Below are 22318 nucleotides of genomic sequence, written 5' to 3'. Positions count from 1 at the left end.
TATTCTACCGCCTTTCCAAGTTACCACTCCATTACAACTTTCCTTTAAGACATTGCCGGCTGTGGGCAAGCCACAGAAGTGTTCAAGTTGTTACATGCATCTGCTAGTGAGAACTTCAAGGATGCTGAGTACACACTTCTAGCTCTGGAAGTTGTAGTAGCCCTTGCCATAAAATATTTTGATTTCCCAGGTTTGTGATTTTTAAAATACTCTGGTTATGAACTCAATTCACCTGATCAACACCACAAGCCAGCCTACAGCATAATACTGACTCACCAAAACCTCGTATTATTCTTTAGCACAAATCCTTTGCATACCATTCTGCCACTGCAGCAAACAGCTATTCAATTTTGCAAAACATATTGAGAAAGCGCAGTTGATTCAGGCAATAATTTCATCTTTATGAGCTTTTAAAACAACTCTCATAGCTACGAATACAATGCAGGCTGACTGCACATCTCATATACAGAAAACAACCCAAAGAATGCCAAGGACAGAGAAAAACAGGGGCTTTTGCTTTCAGCAGTCTCAATAATTAATTCCACATGAAGAGGTGCTCAGCAAAAAACACCTCCATGACAGGTTTAAGCATTTTCCACCAGAGGAAAGAAGCAACAGAGACCTCCACGCTTACCTCTATCTTCCTGAGGTGAAAGATGGTTCATGGGAAAAACTGGACTCTTCAGTTAATTAAATGGCAAAACAACAGAATCCTAGAGCCTCAGCAAACACAGGCATCGACCTTCCATGGGCAGTCTTCACATGAACTCTTCTGATAGGGGACCAGCATCAATTACTGAGTCCTGCGGAGGAAAAGACATGTTTGTTTGCATTACCTTTCATTTATCTTTCTGAGTTATTATTCACACGATGCAATTTTCAGTGTTTTAAGTAGAAAGACAGCAAAGTTGAGGTCAACTATTAATTCACACTAGCATCATTAATAGCTTGCTGAACTTCTTAATACTATCAATTGCAAGGTATCTTTTTTACTTCACTGGAAAAGAACTCGTCGAGGTTCCTCAAGCTTTAAGCTACTTGGGGAAATAAAGTAAATGAAAGATTAATACTCCAACAAATACTTTTTTTTTTCCTTACATCCTCCCCTCCCTCTTTGCCTAATAAATAAATAATGAGATCCTTCCCTGCCTCACAAAGGCACGGACAGCAAATAGCTGTTGTTACTAAGCGTTAAGCTAGAAGCAGATCAAGGGGATTTCTCCAGTTCCTCCTCTTCCACAGACTTTCTGTATCACTTTCGATAAGCCAGGTAGCCTCTGAACCTGAGATGAGCACAACCATTTCTCTCCCAAAGCACATACACCATAAAAAAGACACTGCAGTATGTCCATTTTCTTCAGCTATCCCCTTCTCCTGTAAATCATACCTGTCTGAACCTTGTTCCTCTCGAGCCAAATGCTAGCACATCAACTAATCTGTGGCTTGCAAATACCTTGCTTGGTTGAAAAAATGAAGTTCATAAAATTGGGTTCATCATATTGTGATGCACCGCCTGAATTCTAATGAAAAAGTAAGTAATTTAAAAAGGAACAATCATGAAAACACTGAGATGAGCTTCATAACCCTTCTTCCAAGCCACTCCACAAGCTGCTGTTTCTATAGCCAAGCTCACTACCTTCCCCAGCAAATGCTCTGAGACAGAAGTCCCAATATTGCTTTTGAACCTTTATCTGTAGTAGCTACAGGATGCAATTCATCTTAATCAACTTTAGACACCTAATAGCTGGTTGGAAACCAAAGCTGGTAATTCCAGGGTCCCTCTGCAGCCAATAAACAGACCCACAAATCTCCCCTTGGAGATGCTGGATGGAGATGTCTGCAGGTCCCCAGCATTCCAGCCATCCCCAAAGACTGGCTGCTGCTCCAGCGGATCACATTTGGTCCCCAAGGAACCACCCCGTTAGGAGGTCATGTTAAATTACTGCCAGGATGTGTCTATTTTCTTTCTCTCTCTCTCTCTCACAGGGTTACCAGGATTATTGGTTTAAATTTATACCTCTAAATCCGAGCATCTGAAGTTAAATGAGGGGAGTACCGCTATTAGTTCAGAACCTGCCTGTCCCCACTGCTGCTCCTGCTATTACACAAGAAATTACTTACACGGACACAGTCGTTAGAATGCTGTCTTACTAATGCACCCGTCATTAACAACACAGGACTCTTATAAGTCACTCGTAATTCATTCACGAAAAATCAAGTAAGCAAAAGGAGGGAGGAAAATTCAGATGGCAGCATCACCTCCCAGGCACTGGTAGAGAACAACTCCTGAAGCTTATGGATCCACATCCAAACAGAGAGGTATGGCTAGAGCACATCCCGATGGGAAGTGGGATGCCTGCCTCATTTAGCATCCATTTTTATACACGTGCACATAAATGTACATGAAATATGCACAAACTGCTCTATCACCCAGGCTCCCAGTCTGAAACTTGCATTTTACCCGTATGAAATGGTCTCTGAATTTCTAAATAACGTGTATGTCCCAGCTGCTTTCACCCCTACAATAAACAGATCAAATAACATGAAGGAAGGAATGTTAAAAACAGAAGAACATAATAATGGAAAGTTTAAGAATACGTTTCCAGATTCCCAGGGTGTGTGTCTGGGGGTTTAAGCTCCCAAAACTAAAATAGGAAGATGTTCCTGTTTTAAAAAAAAATAGTATCTCCTCTCAATCTGGTGCTCGTAATACGGAAAGCAACGATCAGAATAAAAAATACATCTAACAGATGAAAAAGTAAACTGTTTGCATATGAGAATACATCAGAAATGAAGTGATACGAAGCAGCAAGAGAAGCGAAATGCAATGAGAGGAACCACAATACTCACAGGTTTGAGTATATCAGGTTATAAAAATTACCTAGAAACAGCAAATTCCAACAATGGCGGAGGATCGCTACTGCCCAGAAACAGAGCAACCACCAGCAATATTATAGGAACGGCAGAAGAATGCAACAAATATTTCTGATCATTAATTAAGAAAGAAACCAGATGGTATAGTCATGCCACAGGAAACATTTTCTATTCCAAACAGCAATGCAGGCAGATGTGAAACAACAGCTAACAGAGCTGGCCGTTTTTAAGTCAGGAGATCTTCAACGGCATCCTGGGGCTTTTAAAAGAGCTGGACAAGAAAAGGTCTGGACCTTTTATCATAGCTTCCTGCAAGTGTTAAAAACTTGGGAGGTTTGACAGCACTGATGGACGTGCTGTCGTGTCAATATTTTAAATGTCTGAGCAGGATGACCAGGCTAATAACAAGCTATCAGTCCAGCTAACAAGCTATCCATCCCAGGAAAAGAAGGAAAATGCTGGTATAAAATCTAGTTAGGAGTTACAGAAAGTAAATAACTGATGTCTATCGACACGCAGGTCTTAAATCAATTGTATGTGTTTTTATTAAGACTACAAGATTGGCTGCAAACTGTAATAACTCTGATACAACATACTTAGAGCTTGGTAAATCATTTAACTTTGTGAAGTATGATTTCTCAAGTAACTGGAATTACATTACATAATGTGGATTATATTGAACAGATTAATAATTGGGCAAGCGATGTCATAAAATATAACTAGACCATCATTAATCATGTGCTCGTACTGAAATCCCAGAAGGAGCGGTTCTTGCGCCCTACATTACTCATCCTCCTGCAAGCCATGAGCAACAGCCACTGCAACTCAGACTCACACCGACTCTGAAAGCTACAGAGAGCGGAAGACATGAGATAACAGGTCTTTTACCAACATGACTACAAGCAAAGACCTTGCACAGTGTTATCACCAAACACAAACGTGCATCTGGGCACAGAGACCCTTCCCAATCCAGACGGGATGTACCAGAGAAGGGACACACCAGCAGCTTGTGAAGGCAGCAGCAGCCTGCTCAGTGCAAGAACAAGGGGGCAAGAAATGAAAGTAGCAGGTGGCAAGTCTAAAAAAGCAAACAAGAGACAGTGGGTTTTTTCACACACAAGCCAGCAAAGCAGTTTAGCTCCTTGCCACAGGATGTTGTGCACATCAAACATCTGCGTGAGCTCAAGGAAAGACTGGCTGTGTCATAGAGCAGACACCCGTGACAGTTACTAGTAAGATGAACGTCATCTCTGGCTAGGAAAGTCCTGGAGATGTTGAAAGATCAGAGGCTGGAGAGGTGGAAGAGTGCCATACAGGGTATGCCCAGTTCTCACATCCTTCTGGAGGCACCACTTTTAGAAACAGGGTGCAGATCCATCAGTGCTGTTCTTATATTCTCACTTAAGAGCAGAGGAAACTGTACTTTGGAGAAGATCTGAGTGATGGTGGACCACCAACCGCACGTGACTCCCCAGTGCAGCCTCCTTTGGCAACAGCGCTGCGATGTCCATGTGCGTGAAAAACTCCTGAACATGGGAGCTCAACCCACTACTTCCAACACAACCAAACTGAGGGAGATCCTACAGCCTCTCCTGCAGGTGACCACACCAGATACTATTAACAACCTCTCCTTTTCCAGAGATGGTGAAACCTGCAGGCAGCCCCCGAGTTACTCCCTGACTGCAACATACTTGCTCAAGTAGTGGGGTGATGCCATCCCAGGGTCGTCAGATGACTTGAGCCCACACTAGCAGAAGAAGTTGGGTTTGAGAGGCAGACAGAAACATGTGCCTCATTTAGAGTACCAAAGATCTTCCAGAGGTTGTTCCCTGGCAGAATTGCTCCATCCTCCAAGCTCTCCCATGTCCCACACGCTTCCTTGTCCTTAACCATAGGAAGCCTTTGCCAAGCTTTCCCAGGCCATTGCTACACAGCCTGTCTGCAGACCTCTACTCAGAGTCTATAAATCACAGTAAGGAGCTAAAGGACCTGGATCTTGGCTTTTCTTTCCAAAATACAATACCTTGAGGCACTAATAAAAGACACTTTACAAGCGCTATTATGCACAAGCTTTCAGTTGAAGATATAAAGAGATCTGAAGGACAGATAAAAGAAGTAAGTACCCATAGATTACATATATCAACAGCCCAGGATATTTCCCCCTTTCATCAGAAAGCCTTTTAACTACTAGGAATATGCACTTAGAAATTCCCAACATTAAAAACTCCAAGCCCTCTCAATAAAGCTTGCACTGACTGGTGTCCTTTGCTCTTCCCAAATCCTGTATTCAGCATTTCTTGCTCAAACTATTGACAATTTTCAGTGAATGGTCTGAAGTGATTTGCTTGAGGTGTATCCGTGGTTTTCCTCTCCAACAAAGCATCAAAGTTGGGTTGTTCCCTGCAACCCAGCCAAGCATAAAGAAGAAATATCCCATACAAGTCGATGGATTGGACCCTGGTTTTAAACAGTTGAAGCTGAGGGCAAGGAGTGAGTTATCCACGATCTTGTTAAGCATATCCTCTGAAGCTGCTTTGAGCAAGGTCCAGACCTGATGACCTGCTGACACCCTTTCCACCTAAACTATCCTGCAGTAGCTATAGCAGATTCAGCGTATCAAAAGTTCTCTTTATCCCATGGAAAATGCGTTCAAACACACACAAGACAGCCTGGTGTGTTGCTGAAGCCATCAGCCTTTCGACCCGTATGTCTGCTTTGAAATTCTACTCAGCTGAGGGTATAAGGAAGCTAAGACCCAGCATGGTGGTTAGGCTCAAGATCAACTGCCAATACATTTTTGAGCAAATCTATCCACTAAACCGTTTCAGACATTCCAGTGACCAGAAGAAACAGCCTCCTGTCATCCTTCATCTGGGCTAGACCTCACCCAAAACCTTTCACCTTTAGCTTACTAGCACATTTTCCAGTCCCTCGAAGTCATGTGCTTTCTACTGCATCTTCACCCACGGACCCACAGGGCATAAACGCTTTGCACGTGAGTTCTCACACAGCCCTGCAAGATGTCCCAAGCCACCACGGCCCCTCGGAAGCGGCCACCATTTAGTGAAACATACATCTTTCATTACCTCCCCTGTTACATTTTACTTGAGGCTATCAATATTTTATCCGTAACGGCTGAATATTAAAATGCATAAACAAGGGTCCGTGGATGCAGGATGAGAAACAGCAGAGCCCTCTGCACTTGATGAGTGGGCTCCAGACCTGTAACATGGAGACAACCCGGCTCCAGGTTTGTCCAGCTGTGGCTCGTGCTGTGACCAGAGCATCCTCTCCTGTCTTTCCACTGCAACAGCTTGTTCCACGTAGCCTCCGTAATCAAAGCTAATAAATTATAATAAAAAGCAAGTGGAAAGAAGTTAGGAGGGATTTCATGTTTATTGTATGTTGACAAAATCTATAATTTACTTGTTTCTCATTGCCGTGCTATATATTCAATGGGCACACTGCAAAGCAATAATAAAAATTAACAACCTCGTTACAGCAGGTTGCAGGGAATGTCCTGCAAGAATCTTCCTTCTCTGCCTGCTTACAAGTAACATGCAGCACCGAATACTTTTTTGCGACCCCTCCAAACTCCAAGGCTGTTGGCCCAGTGTAAATGCTGCATTTTTGAAAGGGATATTTAATCTCCCTAGAGTAAGGACGTTCAGGCAGCAGTTTCAGGCAACGCTACTTCTCACCACGTTCCACTCCCCCCCATGAAAGTACTCTTTCAGGTTCCCTTTAAATTTGATTTTGCTTAAGAACCTACATACGTCTTATGGCATCTGGAAAGCTTGTTTTTCCTTCTTATCTACTTTTTCCTGTACTGCTGCCTGACTTACACCCAGTACCAAGTAAGTGTTGAGGGAGACACAGAGAGAAAAGCCGTTTTGCAAGAGAGCTCAATCTGTTTGCCAGTTAACTGTTGCAAATTAGAAGGTCAGAAAAACAATCCTTGTATTTGGAAAGAATAATTTTACACAACTAAGACTTTTTTAAAAAAAAAAAAAAAAAAAAAGTAAACTTTGTTCCAGTAAAGCGACTTGTCTTATCTACCCAGGAGGAAGTTTAATAAACAGCTTTCTGTACTTCCAAGGTTTTGAACGTGTGCCAGGTTTCACAGGGATCTCACTCGTCCTAGATGAAACTGCAGGGCTTTAACTGAAAAGCAGAAAGCATAAAATACATTTTTTACAAAATCTGAAGGAGAAATGGATCGGGTTTTTCATTTTGCAATCAGTAACAGACAACACTAATGCTAAAGTCACATCTGCAGATTGCTCCTGCTGGTACAGACCAAGAGCACTGAATCAACCTGCCGGTTCCCGAAGCCCAAGATACTCCTGTAGGACAGGAGGGGCACATCACAGAGCCCAAGCTAGAAGCCCTGCCAAACCTTTCCTAACTTGAGGCTAGGGCAGCTCCAGGTGGAAACACTTGGGCTTACACATTGAGCTTCATAGCCAGTGCTGCTGGGGCCATCTGGGGAGAGCAGAGACAGAAGTAGCTCCAAGGCTGGGGCAAAGCAGCAGCAACAGCATTTTATGGACCACTGTTCAACTCTCCCTGTCTTGACAGACTGTCCATCAGTCATCCTTGGGGATATCCGAAGGATTGAAGAGGTCAAGCTGAGTTTCATGGCCACATAATTTGGGTTTTGACCCACTGGAAGACAAGTAAGGAGGACAAGCCGAGATGGAGGGCTGTTGGGTGCCTAAATCCCAACTATCTCCACGTGGCACAAAGGAAGAGAAGAGTGAACAGAAAGGAGAAGCTGTATTTATGCACGTAACAGCAAGTAGCAAAAAAAACTTCTTTCAGCAGCAACCCACAACAATCTCATACGTCCATGAATGCCCAACCTGCCCCAGGTCTCCTACACCATAGCTGGTTCTTCTTCGTTCACCTGCCTCATCGCAGCATGAAGCCCAGATTCCCAATCTTGGAATTTCTGCAAATTGTTGTCATTTTGAACCAGCTCAAGATTTCACAAGTGCTGTGAAGCCGTAACAGCACTTTTCTGGCACAGGTCCCCAGCTGGACCACTCCAGGAGCCTTCAGGCAGTGGGAAGCACACAAGTCAGAATTCCTCCCTTGCCCCAACTTGACTGTCACCAGCTCTGAGGAACACCAAGCCTGCTGCAGGATCCTGCGAAGAGAATAAACCTGAAAGCTCTTTAGCAGATGACACTTTCCAAGGGTGCTTCAGCCATCCCTGCTGCAGCACACACAAGCTGTACTCCTGTTCTGCACCCTGAAAGCAGAACTGTGCTTGAAGTGGAGAAACAAAAATTCCAAACCCAACTCTAAGTGTTTTTCTATCTACACACAACCCAGCACCCCAGGTGCCCACTCACTACATTTTGCCAAATTAACCTATAGCTTGCTCCTAGCCAAAGGAATCATTAGATTTAGGTCCAAAACCTCAAGTCACTAATGGCCTTAACTGCACACTTTGTATTAGTTTTTAATAACTTCCTGATATAGATTAGATCCAACTTTATTCCTCCCTCACTGGCTGAATGTGAACTCTACAAACACCCTAATTTCTGGAACGGCATCCACATTCTCAGAATATTCAGTTTCTCTCATTAGGGCAAATTTGGTTTCAAGCCAAATGACATATAAATAATCATTTACACAGCTCAGTACTCCTGTGGTGCTCAGGTTCCTTTTCTTCCAAAGCTTCACAGTTAACTTAGAAAGTGTCTACTGTCACTTGCAAACTATTTTATCTGACTGATGCCAAAAAGTGATAACCATTTGCTTGCTTGATGTCAGGTCCTTGGAAAGACTGAAATTGCAGGATGTTTCCAAAGGACTATACTTGAAGTTATCTCTGAGTAATCCAGAAGAGATGACGTTGTGCAGAAGAGTAACTGGTTTGAAGAGCTACGCAAATGCTAATTCCTCAGGCTGGAAAGAAGATGCATCTTTGAAAGTGGAATTTAGGCTGTCACAGGTCCCCTGTTCCAACAAAACCAGCTCCTACCACAATTTAAAAATAAATCCTTAATTTGAGATCTCCTGCAAAGAACAATGTTGATCTTAAGAAGATGAGACTGACTTTTAATTCTTTCCTACCTTTCTTTCTCTCTACTCAAAGCCAATGACCATGGTTAGATGATGACAAATGGGTTTGTATGGGCACCATCATGAAACAGGCTGCTGTCCAAGTAAACCTGAAGTGAAGCACAAATACGCTGATGCACCAAACGATGCACAGACACTGTGGTGGCCTCAACCCTTCACGATCACTTGAACAGCTGTGCACTGGATTACAAGTATATGGTACAGTACTTTAAACTGTTTACTTTCTTACTATCCATCATTAAAGTGTGCTTAACAACAAGTACCAGCAGCCTGGGACAGATGTTCTTGCCTTTTTTTCTTCCACAACAAGAAGTAATTTTAAAAAAATGAATGAAGAGGGATATCATAAATAAAATATATAAAGGATATTGTATAAAAAATTACAGAGTTAAAAAATTTTCCTTAATATATTAACACAGAGAAGGTGTACTAGAGTCCAACAGCAACAACTTTGCTATTAATTCGTATGTCTGGACTTCCAGCTCTTAATTACCCTTGTCTTACATTTTTAACCAAAGACGTTTTATTATCCTGGCGACAAAACAATGACAGGGGGAGGCATTAGACATTGCAAAATCCTAATTCTCTTTATTTCAGTGAATTTAGAATTTCAATGACATTAGAACTTAAATATTGTTTCATGAGGGCCTGGTTATGCTGAGTCAATCTTGGGAATAAGTGTAAGCTGAAGATGCAAAGCACTCTGCACCAGCATGGGTACACATCTCTAATACAAATTGGTGTCCTCAGCCCTGTGATTTCAGATTTGTATCTCATCATCTTTACTGAATCCAAACTGTGGCAAAGCTCGCTATATCCAGAAGCCATTCAGAAGTTTCTGAGAAGCTGAGTCAATAGGTTTCTTTAAAAGTAAAGCCAACAAAATAATTTTAGGATGTTCTCTGATGCTTAAGTGTCATGTCTTAAGGATTAACTATATTGGGACGATGAAGGGTAATAAAGAAATGAAGAGAACTTCCTGCAACAACTGCCACTTCAAGATTTGACAACTGCTCTCCTCTTGCTGCCCTCGTTACTCACATAATTGTACTTGAGATTTTCATTCAACGCAGATAGCTCAGCTAAACAAGACTGGATATGAACACAGAAGAACTGTGTTTACTGTAATCCCTGGCTAACAATTAAATAACACAAAGCATATTAATACTAAGAAAACAATTATACTGGAGTTATAACTCCATTTATTATGGAATAGCATAAATCTATATATGCATAATATAAGAATATGTAGCTATAGCTACAGGAAGAAAATTCAGTATTAAAAAGGTAATTTTGAGGACTAATGAGTGAAAAAAACCTCTAAACTTTCATCACTGCTCTGCTACTGCACACTAAAATACAATGCTGTTCAAATGGTTTAAATGCATGTTTATCTATTTTCATTATTTCAGTATGGTACTCCAAAAAAAATAACTGACATCAAAAAACAGATTACTTAAAGTGGTAAGAACATTTCTGGAAGGTTTCATCAATGTCAGGACCAAGGATGGGAAATGGCTTATGTCTCTTCTTGTTCCACCTGAGGGGGGAAAGGGAAGTGTGGGGGGAGGGAAATTTCACACCCAAAAGCATCGGACATGCAAGCTGCCACTGCAGCTGGCAAAGCACAGGTACCACCACAGCTGAGGACCATTAGAGGCAGCTGGGAATATATAGTCGAAGCTTTTAAGACAACATGCTTATCAGCCTGAATGCTTAACCAATGCTTTAGAAATAAAGGATTACTGGGAGTAGAGGGCCTGTGTTTATACAGAAGAGCTGTAGTGAACTTAAAAGCTTTACAGCTCTTTGTCATGTATTTATGCTTATATTAAAAAAAATCCAAAATGCCATCATCTTATATATATTTATAACTTCAGCTGTTTGAATGCTTTGTCTGACTTGATTCCCAATGGAAGCTGAAAATCGACAGCCCCCCCCCCCCCATGTATTATTTTTACTGACAACACTGCAGAAGGTGAGTAAGGGGATGCTGAGGGTGGACATCCCACCCCTGCCACTCCTGCAAACAACTGTGATGGCCACACGAGCAGTTCAGGACCGAGACAGCAAGGACAACTGCTTTATCTTCTCAGCTCCCAGCACCTGCTGCCAGACCAGATTCAATCACCATCATTTTGCAAGGCAACTCGAACAGATAAGGGTTAACCGCAGCTTTTCCCTTTCTCCACTGCAGCCTCAAATAGCTCCTGAAGTCGCCTACTACCCAGCTACACTCCTCTAAGCCTATTTTCCAGTAATTTTAGAGAAAAGGGGTTCCAGCTGCACATGCAGACTTGCAAAGTGTCAGTGCTAATATATGTCCTCCCACCCTTCTGCTCTTGCATCTATCATGTCCTACCAATGCTCCAGAGCCACCTCAAAAATACAGCATCACGCTTGTTTTCTGTGCGGTTGGCCATTCAAGGAGGGCATGGGCAGGGACGGAATAACACTTTTCAGAAGCAGATGACTGCAGCCACGCAAGCTGAATAAAACATTTAAAAAAACAAGGGGGGGAACTGTTTATAAACTGCTTAAAGTCAATCCATCGAGATGTATTTTCTGCAAAACTTATCTTTTGCAAAACTTCAGATCCCACAGGCAAACCAACCCGTTAACGTTCCTGTTTCTCCCATCCATCATCCAGAGACCAAGCTCCCTGCTGCTCTGATCCTTCCAGGGGAACCAGCTCCAGCAACAGAGGATTTGGCTGAGAATTTCCACCTGTGGCTAGTGGCAATGCAAACAAGCCATTTTCTGTGAAGCTCCTCAAACCAGTCCCAAACCACTGCCTTTCCTTTTCGGAATTAAGAGCAGATGGTAAACAAATCAAAGGACAGTTATCTAAACAGTTGCTGAGATTCAACATCTCTCTTCATTAGCCAGCTGAAATACATTGTTTTCACATTCCTACTCCCAACTCCGATCTGTTTATTGGTTTGCAATAGTGGGGAATTTCCTCCTCCTTTTCCAATAGCAACTTGGTAACCACAGTGCATTTGGCAATTTCTTAAGACAATATTCCTTTGAATCGTTAACCAAAAGGGGCTGGAAATGAGAAACAGCTACACTGGAGGTGGTACAAAGATGCACTCCACTGTAGAAACTTCAGCGACGATCAGATCTCCTGAACTAACTCCTCAATGTCTCCATTTGAGGGGAGAATTTGAAATACCCTTTTCTGACAAACAAGCTAGCAGCAAAGCGAAGGATTCAGAAGTGTCACCTCCAATATCCGTTCAAAACCTGTACAACACGCCGCCTCCAAATCGCTTTGCTCTACCGCAGAGCAGCACATCTTGTGGGTAAAGCCACCTGAAAGAAAGCAGGGGCTGTAGACACTTCAGGTGGGCATGTACACAGCGCCCAAAACATGAGGACAGTGAGGCTGAGCTCTGTCCATCCCAGATGGATGCTCCTCTGCCCCATCCCACAGCGCTGGACCCTCCTGGCAGATGCCATACCTACACTGCAGGATCACCAGGCCTTGGCTGCCGGGGTCTTCTTCGCTGCAGACCCACGTCCCAAAGCAGAGGGGATCACCATAGTGAGAACCAAGGCACGTTTGGGCAGAAGACACCAGGGTGGAGAAGGAGCACCCTGAGGTCTCCAGTAGTCCACAGGTCCTGAATTTCGCCCAGTAATTCCTCCATTCAGCCCACAAATTATGATCATCTCCAATTATACTTCATTCAGGTAACTAGAAAGGGAACGTATAGGAAAACGTGGATCTCAGCTAAAGCAGCCACCATAATGAATCCCCAGATTGCTCCAGTGATGTTTACACTCTAACACAAGAGCACTCCAGCTGCAATGTGCTGTATAGAAACACGACCAGAAAGGAGAGAACATTGCAAATCCAGCAAAAATCCACCCATCCCTTCACTATACGCAGTACCAAAACCACCTCCTAACCCATTAATTAGCACGACCTCCCCATTTCAACCTCACCCTGAGCTCTACAAGGCAGTTTGTTGCCCGTGTGCTCCCCTTCCTGCCATGTGTGCGCTGGGAAAGGCACCCCATCCTCAGCCAAGCCACCAGGCTGTTATCACTAACAGCAGCAGCAAAACAGTGAGAGGGCGAACGCGTGCATAAAGCAGAAAGGAGGAGGAAAATCTGGAAACCCTCCCACTGCTTCAGTTTCTACAGGTGTAAAATGGGAATTATCGGTGCAGTTGCCTTTTGTTAGTGCTACAGGCTTTGCCTACTGCACCTTGTAAAGCATCTGCGTCTCCTGCACAAGCGTTTTTGAAAGTGTCACAGATCTGGAAAAGGAAATTACATGAATCCAAACAGATGGTTAATCAAAAGGTTAGCTTCTGGTTCTGCCGCCAGAGGAAATAGATCTTTTCTTTAGCAAAAATAAATCATATAAATAACATAAACACGAGTCATTTAAGTCAACATAATAATTTAGGTCAATCTGGACTTAACACCTTCAGCATCACCCTGCTAATCTCAGCATTCCTGACTTTCAGTAGTTGAGCTTTAAAAATCATTTCAGTCATTATAGGTCTACAGGGTCTTGCGTTGCGTCTGCAGCCACCTCCCAGGGTGATGCAGGCAAGCGGCTGAGCAGCACGGATTCTGGTCACATTCCCAAAATGCAAACGGGTACAAAGAACGGCATCTGTGTTTCATTTCAGTGGGAAGATTCTCATTTATCAGCAGCCAAATTTGCTGGACTATCACATAAACCCAAGTGTGGGCTGAAGGAGCATTTGGGAGTTTGTTTTCTTGGTGGTTTTTCTTCCCCAACACAGAAAATTGGAAGACGTAGCACCAAAGCCTCAACACGTGCCAGTACAGCACTGTTAAGCACTGGACTGCAGCAAGAGACGGTGTTAAAATGAGCTCTTTGGAGATGAGTTTTATATATAAAATTTCCATGGTTACCTTCATGCAAGTTACCATGGATTAGGTGGGACTAAGTACTTACTTTTCCAAAGCCATTTATAAGCATTTAAGAGATATTTTTTTTTTCCATTCTTGCCTCAAAGTATTTCATACCATTAGCCACTGTTTTTCTGATCATATACATTATGTATTAAGCCTTAACCAAAACTTAATTTTATACTTGTACAGTTTACAGGAACTGCATTAGAGAGAGGTATGATAAGAAGATACATGTTTGTATAAATGTCAAGCTAATCTTGACAGCTAGAAAAGTCCTACTGTGAATTAAAGGTTACAAGAAAGTATTTTATCATTCTACCAGATGAAACAGCTGTTGCACCAAATTTTTCCAGATGTTAGAAGTTAGGGGCCATACTCACATTGATAACCGTGACTAACACCTACACAACTGTGTTTAAACAATTATATTAATGATTCTTGTTGTGACTAAAGGAGCTCAAGCTAAAGTGGTGGTGTTTCCTGTCCAAACAATAAAATCTGTAAGATTATCTAAAATTAGAGCTTTTTCTGCTCAGCATCACTTACAGAAAAACTCTATCTGGACAGAATTTCTTGATTTGTACTTTTAATGAAATATTCGAGGCTGTAGGATGTTACTTCAGGGAGGTCACCTACAATAATCGATGGCAGCAAGTCTAGGAGCTGCAGATCTACGTGAACATCACAGTCTACACCCAGCTCAGCCACCTGGCTGGCTGAGCACCAAACACACAACCTACCTACCCCAGCATTTTCTTCACCTGAAAATTGTGAGAAATAGACTATTATAAGCATCTCTTCAGATTTATTTTAAATGATACACCAAAAAAGATAAGTACTATTTCACACAGGATGCCAACACATGACAGAAGATCCCAGCTGGAAAGCCAACTGGTCCCTCAGAAAAAGACATTCAGTTCAGCAAAATGGGTCCTGTCTTTCATGACCTACACTGCCTGAATATGACAAAATGACAACGAGATTTACATAAAGTATTTTATTTCTGTCCAACAGCCAGCCTTGCTTTGCATCACACACCCAGATGACCCAAATCTTAACAGCCTCCATTCTACTGCCCCTCAAATACCTGCACGCTGTCCTTTCTTTCTTGGGCATTAAAATATCCCCACAGATGTAAGGCAGAGCAGACAAATAACTCATTTAAAAGGTCTCAGTACCACCTGACTGGGACTATGGGTGTGTTATAATGGAATTAAGATACAGAAAATGAGTTACACACCCCTGTTATTTGCAGTCCTACTTATCTTCCTCAAACTGCCCAGGCATCCTTATCCCCAGTTTCAAGAGAATTGTTTCTTAAAAATGAAAGGAAAGCAATTTTCTAAGGCATCCCACCTGGCAGGAGGTTGGATGCCAGGCGTGCTGGCAGCGTGGATTTGGCTCACCAGACCAACATTGCCCCCAGTGCTGGTCAAAGCCAGGCTGCCCTTTGCCTCCTGCAACAAAAATGATGAGGTAGTTTTTCACATCAGATTTCCATCAGCTTCATGTGGCACTGTAACAAGCCCACAGTGCAGAGGCAGCCAGATGTGCCCCACAGCTGTCGCTGGGGAGTGATGCTCAAGCCCTGGGAGGAGATCTGGTTGGGAACGCATGACTTTCTGCTGGATCAGCCAGTCCATTCATCCCCATCCTCCCTTCAGATCTGCTATTTGAGCTCTGCCATTGCCAGGCATGTCGCCAAGAAACAGTAAAGACAATTTAATTTCTGGAGGAGCAGTAGGAAAATTGCAGATCTGGGATATTATGATAAAGACATCAGCTCTGTGACTTGTGCCACAGAATCCAAGGGTATGATATGAAGATACCTGTCACTAAATGGTTTCTTTACACAGTGTTACAACTCGCTCAAGCGAAACTTCAACAGATTGCCAGGACCTGGTAGAGTCGAGGGTTTCAACTCCTGAACCATTCCCTTAAGTTAAAACAGCTTTCCACGAAGTTTTACAGAGTGTCTTTCTTTTTATTTGGACATTGTAAAATGTAATTTCTCTTACCTCAGTAGGCTTTGAGAAGGAGGTACAGATATAATAGTGATTTTTAAAAATACTCCACTGAACAGTAGTATATGCATATTAAAAGGAACTATTTTATTCCCAAAGACAAGACGCTGCAAAGCAATAATGTATGTAAAATACACTTCAAAAAGGATGATTTTTTTTTCAGATCAATCTTAAACAAAAGTGAGATCCAAACCACACAGGAATCTAAAAATATCTGGCCAGAGAAAACACCGAGCAGTGAAACAGCCTGAGATTATTTGTTAAAGGGATTTATTCCCCCTTTTTTTCCTTTCTTTAGAGGTTCCCAAGTGCTGCTTAGGGTGGGCCAGGTAGCAGAACCTAAACCACCAAGAAGATCCAGACCATTGGCACCACAAGGTGCTGAATGAGCGTCCTCATGCTACCTCCAGGTGGGTTTTTGTTCAGCTTCTCAAAGCCAGCCTCAGCATTATTGATGGGTAAGGCAATCCAAATATTATCTGTGCAAATCTGCACCTGCACAGGGACACTGTGTTTTAAAAGAAATGGCTTTTAAGCACGTTAATAAGTTGCTGAAATTCTCCATCTCGGGAGCAGCCCATCTACAAACGTTTTGTGTTTTCAATCACGTTAGAGCAAATTAACTCCCCAGTGTTTGAAGTCTGAAGTGAACTCGCTCCGTGGTAATTACCTCCTGTTCTTGTACAAGTAGCTGCTTGTGCCAGCCCAGCTCGCTCTTGCTTCGAGAGGCGATGTTCCAGAGTGCTGCCGTAGTGCCGTGGCTGTTTACATTTCTGAAGACAAGTCTAAAGAACTGTGTTTCCTCCCCTGCTTTAGAAAACTCTCTCCAGAAGAGCTTGTTTAGCAGAACACCATGGAAGCTTTTTGGGAAAAAAAAACCAAAAAAAACAAAAAAACCAAAAAAAAACCAAAAACAAAACAAAACAAAAAAAAATTTTGAAAAACACCATTTCAAAACTGCTTTTTAGAGCAAACTCTATAAAATTATCTTGCATACGTGCTTTTCCTACTCGGTTAAGCCAGACCGAAAGTGAAGAATTCCCCAGTGATTCAGCACATCATTTGAAAACGTGATGCTTTTATTAAGCCCGAACAAAGACAGGTCTCTCAGGGAGGCACTTGACTTCCGAGCACCTGGAGACATTCAGCACTTTGCCAAGCACTCGGGGTGGGTCCACACACAATATCCACATGGACAGCAAAGCTTTGCTGCTGAAGGTACAAGCCCACAGGTAGCGAGCTTGTATTAGCAGCACCTCCAGCAAAAGGATTTTTTGGCTTAATTTGGTTCTCCTAGAAGGTTTCAGGCCACTATCAGCAAGTTAGTCCAGGATTCAGACATATAAAAAGATGCAAAGCACTGGAAAAAATACATTGCACGTTGCTCCCTTTTCCATCCCTCAGTTATCCACCTCTCTCCCCTCAATACACACCCTCATCTTCTGAAATTTTCACTAGGTCTACCTGTTAAAAAGTCACACTCCCTTAAACAAACAAGTCTCAGAGGCCACCACCTGATGGGTGGTTTTATATTTTAGGGTGGTCTTTGCACTTTGCAAAGTAACCAACATCACCGTATGGCTTAGCAGCAGCAGTTGGCCTTTCTGTTCCCTTCAGCTCACATCAGAAGATCCCAAAATGCACAGAAATTAGCCAAAAAGTCCTCCACAAACTTGGTGATGAAGTCCTGGCACCTAGGAGAGACCTTCATGGTCCTAATCAGGTCTTGTTCTCCAAGCACTCCTCACTCCCCTCTTAAGTTTTATTTCACAGACCTTAAGGATGCACAATATAAAGGGTAAAAAAAATGGAGAATGAACCAGAGATCAAAGACTGCCCTGGCAGACAGAAATTAAGACTTAATATGCCTTGAGAGTGCTCTTGTATAAAAAAGTATTTTTTTATACAAATATAAAAAAAGTATATTTTTTAATACAAAAAGAAGCTGATCAAATGTTGATAAGCATTAATATGCTTACAAATGTCTGCTCACAGGAAGAAAAAAGTATTCTCTAAGAGGATTTGGCTATATATAAAATGTACTCATTTCCTAAAATGAGCAAATTAAAGGAAAATATTTTTTATTTGTTTCCATATAGGAATGTGATCTCCAAGTTGACTGTGCCATCTCTGGAAAGCTATCCAAGTGGAAAGGCAAAGCTGGGGAAGTAAGCAAAATTCATCCCAGAGAAACCCCACTGTAACGGACCAGACATATTTTCTCCCATAAGAGTGGAGCTACATGGAAATCATCAGTAAGAATCCAAATTGAAAAGCAACTGGAGGGTGGGCCAGGCAAACTACATCAAAATCCAGAAGCTAAGTTCTGTCAAATAAATACTATTTACTAAAAATTAGGATTGAGATCTTGTCCATCTGGCAAATGTCCGAGACATTTAAAGCTCTCTTGGCCCTGCAAGAGCAGGACTTTATCCTCTAAGGAAAAGAGATGGGAAACGGCTCACAAATCTCTTCTGTGCTGATTTTAGTCCCTATGGATGTGATTTGAGAAACAGCAGTTTCTTCTCTTTATTCCCACCATAGGAAAGAAAAGATTGGGAGATGATGTTATCTTTTCCAGTTTGCCGAATTAGAAGGCTAAACTTCTTTTAACATTTAAAAAACATAATCTGGCTTCGCCTTTATGTGCTTGGGATTTGGAAAGGGATATACACAAATTCGATTTCCCAAAAACTATGCAGCTGCATCAGGCAAACCGGGATAAGAGAAGTACATATGGGATAAGGGATGTATGGGATAAAGGACACATGACCTGGTAGTAATGCAAAACCTGCAAATGGTGGACCCAATACAAATGCCTGTAACTCGTCAGCTCTCCTGACGGAGGTGACTGTGGCCAAGAACTTTAGTCAACGGATGAAATAAAGAACATTTGCCCCAGGCTCAAATGGATATTCCATTAATTATGTGAGAATTAAGCTAAGATTAAGCAAAGATAGAAACCTCTCTTACGGGAGCAGAGGTCAAGAACTAAGAATTTGTTTAATTTCATGGATAAAAACAAACTGACATCAATAAGAAACAACGTCTTAACAAATGCACTCTTAAACACAGGCCTGAGATTTTGTAATGCTAATATTTGTGTATAGACTGGAACCACTGAAGCAACCCCACTAATGCTTCCCAGTTTACGAACCTGCTCCACAGAGAGGGGTAATTTGGGACTCAATTTGGGTAATAACATTTATAGTTTACTGGAAAGTGCTGACCCCCACCAGAGTAAAGTATGTTTCCAGCAGCACTTGGGGATTCTGCAGGCAGGGTGAGATGAAGAGTTAAGACCTCACCTGACCATTTTGCTGGACCAGCAGATACGAAGCTAAGCCCACGGGCATGTTTCTGTGTCACCACTGGAGAGTGAGGTACATGTGGGAGCACCCACCGCCTGCCCAGGATCATGCAGCGATGATCGTCTCAACCTTGCCCTGCTTGACAAGCAAAGAACCTACCCAAGATGAAAGCTGTACCTCACCATGCCCTTTGTAGCCATAGGACAAGCAGGAATGCTTTTGAACTGGAAGAGGGGAGACGGAGATGAGAGCTGAGGAAGAAATTCTTCCCTGTGAGGGCGGCGAGGCGCTGGCCCAGGCTGCCCAGAGCAGCTGTGGGTGCCCCATCCCTGGCAGGGCTCAAGGCCAGGCTGGACGGGGCTGGGGGCAGCCTGGGCTGGGGGGAGGGGTTCCTGCCCGTGGTGGGGGGTGGGACTGGGTGGTCCTTAAGGTCCCTTCCCACCCAAACCATTCTGTGGTCCTATGATTCTGTGATTCTTCAGTTCCTCTTGGTGTACTGCATTCTCCTTAGCTGTGGGGTGCTCAGGGCTCAGATAACTTTAATTCAGCCAATTAATTTTCCATTTAGCGTGCAATTTTCAGTGACCATTCATTCAGCTTCTTGCCCTTAATTGTTTGGCTTAATTCATTTAGCAAGGTTGGCTCTTCTCTATGCTAAATGCAAGGCCACAGCGTTCTGAGCAAGCCTCGGGCCAAGACCTCCACAGCCCTGGTTAGCTCACAGCCCAGGCAGCAAACACCAGGAGCTGACTTCTAAGAACAAGAAGTGCTGCTGGAGGCTGTTGCCCTGCTCAAGACATACATGTTTTTCCCCAAAAGGTGCTACTATCCCACAAAGCTGGTGAAACAGGCATCTCCCTCCCCGTTCACACAAAGCATCTGCATGTGTCATCTTAATTCTGTGCAAGAGATGAAGCAAAACACGCTAAAAACTTAGAATTGATATATTATTAATATATAAATATATAAATTATATAAAAATATACCCCAAATATATTAAGGATGTTCCTTCAAGGAGATTTGGCTGACCTCTCAGCTATTCTCATGCTGTGGTTCCAGCTGCAGGACGGCCACAAAAGTAAGTGGATGACTAAATGTCATGACCTTGCAAACAGTGGCCTCCAGCTTTCTAATCTTAAGTCTTCCGAACCTGCGAGAACATCTAAACTGACCCCTAGAAAAGGGAATCCCAAGCTGTTTGCAACACATTATTTTTTCTAGAACTTGTGATTTTTTTTCTCTGTTCAAACAAGCGCAGGTATGAATCCCTGTCATCCTAGCTTCTGAGCACAAGAAACAGGTTATGAATCTTCTAAACATAAAGTAAGGGTTCCAATGGAGGAACTCGGCCTGACCTTGACCCTTCCCCACCTGACAAGTGCTTCCATTTCCCTGATTAGTCCCTAAACAGATCTATTGAAGAGCTGAGGAACAACTCCATCTGAAAGCTGGGTAAGGGAAAAGAAGGACTGGATGCCAACGTATAGATTACTATAAGGAAATGACATTTTTGAAAAATGTTATGCTTCTAATAGTTTTGGCACAAAGCAAGGAATTACATCATTTATTCAGAACCTGGGAATTCTGGACTCCTAAATGCCTGGGATCTCCACTCCTAACAGGTCCTCTCCTTAAAAATCCACAGGAGATGCTGAAAATTCTCTGTCCCTTCATGATTTCTTACTGAAAGTGCCGCCTTCTCCTTTGAAAAAGCGGGTAAAGAAAATCAACAAAGCTTACTTGTTACGATTTCTTGGAAGGAAAGGGCTCACAGCCTATTCAGCCTCTCTTCCTCCTTCTCCTCCTCCTCCTCCAAATAAAACAGCAAGCCCCATACCTTAAGCAAGCACCCGTTTCCATGACAAGCTTGGCACTCGTGCTGGAGCCTTTAAAGTCAGAAGGACAAGAAGCCAAGCAGCACGCTGCTCCGAAAGCTAGCCGAGCTAGAACCAGTTCTCTAGGACAAATACGCTATGTAAACACTAATAACATAATCTACTTAAAAGCACTATTACCAATGATACAGAACCACGGTGAATTTTCTAACACAAAGATAAATGCTAGGACAAATATTTGTTTAGTGCTAAGCAGAAAGACCTGAGCAGAAACGATTCTGGCCTAGAGCAGCTCCCAATGAACCAGAGCTGCCCGAGCACCACGGATGCTGCAGCAGGGCTTTACAGCCACTGCAAGAAGAGGGGGTGGTTTTTTTTAATTTTATAAAGCAGTATTAATATTTTATGATGGCATTCTTCTGCATTCCAAACATATAAATAACTCCAGATTGCTGAATGCTTCAACAGCCAAGAATATATCCTCTTTACCCTTTTCTGCCTTTTTCTCTTGCGGGGGGGGGGGGGGGGGGGAAGTATACTAAGTATAATGAAAATGCAACCTGACATCATGAGCAATTCTAGGCTTGTTCAAAGACTTTGTATCTCTGAAAGAATATGAGATCAACCTAGCCGGTCTGTTTAAGAGGGATGTGTAATAATGCAGATATAATGAAACTGTAAAAACTGAAAAGGCAAGACAACAGGGTATGCAGCAGGAACACTGTACAAAGATTATTCTTGAAATTCTCCTTTGATTTAATTCTGTGTAGTTGTATTCTATGGCCAACTACTTGCAGTGAAGCAAGAGAAGCATTCTGAGGTTGCTATTGCCAATTACAGCAAGGGAGAAACCGAGACTGCTGCTACCAGAAGCCCCTGTGCTGAGATCCTCACTGTCACAAGCAGTAAGGGAGTTCAGGGGTGAAGTCAGAAATTATATGGTTCCCAACTACAAGAATACGCCCTGAAATCTTCCACACACATCCTAAATTTTTGAGGTCATCCTTTCCTCAGGACTTCCTCCAGTCATTCTTATATATTAAACTCTCAACATCATACACTCAAACAATTGCCTTTTAAATGGGCAGTGAGAAACAGTCCAGAACTCTCAACCTTAATTCAGTATTTCCATCCTTCCTCCTTAAAATGCTTCAACCCCTCCAAACAGATGCTGAAAAATATCAACAACACTTTTCACTTAAAACAAAGAAAACGCACACAGAGGAAGTAATGTAACTCCAAGGGCTAACAAACCCAGGTCTGCTCTCCCAGTCGC

General features: G+C 42.7%; 1 protein-coding gene across 9 annotated transcripts in view; it reads right to left on the bottom strand.

The window, feature by feature from the left end:
- NCOA1 (nuclear receptor coactivator 1) overlaps positions 1–22318 on the bottom strand; it is a 179517-nt gene that overhangs the window by 126427 nt on the left and 30772 nt on the right. For 8 of the 9 annotated variants that reach the window (XM_040597984.1, XM_040597988.1, XM_040597989.1 and 5 more), the window contains exon 2: positions 635–803. The gene's annotated coding sequence lies outside the window, so the exon portion shown is untranslated. Of the gene's footprint in view, positions 1–634; positions 804–16566; positions 16716–22318 lie in introns of those variants that run through there. The other variant, XM_040597982.1, reaches the window with a different exon arrangement.

This window comes from Falco naumanni, chromosome 6, assembly GCF_017639655.2.
Source record: "Falco naumanni isolate bFalNau1 chromosome 6, bFalNau1.pat, whole genome shotgun sequence".
Classification (NCBI taxonomy): Eukaryota; Metazoa; Chordata; class Aves; order Falconiformes; family Falconidae; genus Falco; species Falco naumanni.
This window is presented reverse-complemented; position numbering and strand designations above follow the sequence as displayed.